This window comes from Populus trichocarpa, chromosome 2 (genome assembly GCF_000002775.5).
Source record: "Populus trichocarpa isolate Nisqually-1 chromosome 2, P.trichocarpa_v4.1, whole genome shotgun sequence".
NCBI classification, from domain to species: domain Eukaryota; kingdom Viridiplantae; phylum Streptophyta; class Magnoliopsida; order Malpighiales; family Salicaceae; genus Populus; species Populus trichocarpa.
Window position 1 is genome coordinate 8,902,985 of NC_037286.2, and position 956 is coordinate 8,903,940.

Sequence of the window (956 nt, forward strand, 5' to 3'; positions counted from 1 at the left end):
CGTTGTGCTTAAGCAACCTCACGCTGGGCCGTGGGAGTGGTAGTCGAAAAACGCGGGGTGCTTAATGAGGTTGGACGTGAGCAGACTTGAGTCCTGAACCTACAATTGGGCTTCGATACCGGCCCTGAAATTGAGATATGTGACGATAACGGGCAGCGTTCTGAATGTTTATTTATCAGTCACCTCGTCAGGCAGAGAACGCAGCGAGTCACCTTATGCCAGTTATGTTTCAAGTTTTTTTTCAAAATAATTCCCCCGCTATGCTACGGGACAAAGATTTTTTTTTTTTTCAAGAAAAATAAAATAAAGGGAGTTGGAAAATTTTAAATTCATATTAAAAAATTGATATATTCGTATAATTAAAAAAATAAAAAATTATATTTTAAATTAAAAAGTTAATATATTCATATAATAAATTAAATTAAAAATTATATATATATATATCAATAAATTATAACAAATTTGTTAATTTAAATTGAAAAAAAAGTCAAACTACCAAAGTAAATCAAATGATAAAAGAAAACTAATTTGTTTCACTATTCATGTGAATAGTATCCTAAACCCCAAATATTTTGAAGTTTTTAGTAATATTTGGATTAATATATGTTTAGATTGTCCTAGCTTGTACTTTATCACGAGTAGAATAAAAAAAAAGCAACCATTGTTAATGTGATTTTTAATAATAAGAAAAATCATGATGGTGAATTCAAAATTTAAAGCATAAATTTGATAAAATTTACTAAGGTTTCTATGTGATTATACACTTAAAAAAAAGTTTATAATTGAACGAGACTCGTTGATATAAAAACCAGCCATCTTCATCACCTTGTAGTGGAAACTCAATAGTCATCTCTATTTATTATTATAATCCAATGACTTATCTTTTCTCTCTTATACAAAAAATTGAAAAATAAAAAAATAAAGTTTAGAAGCAAAATGAAACTTTTAAAAATCAA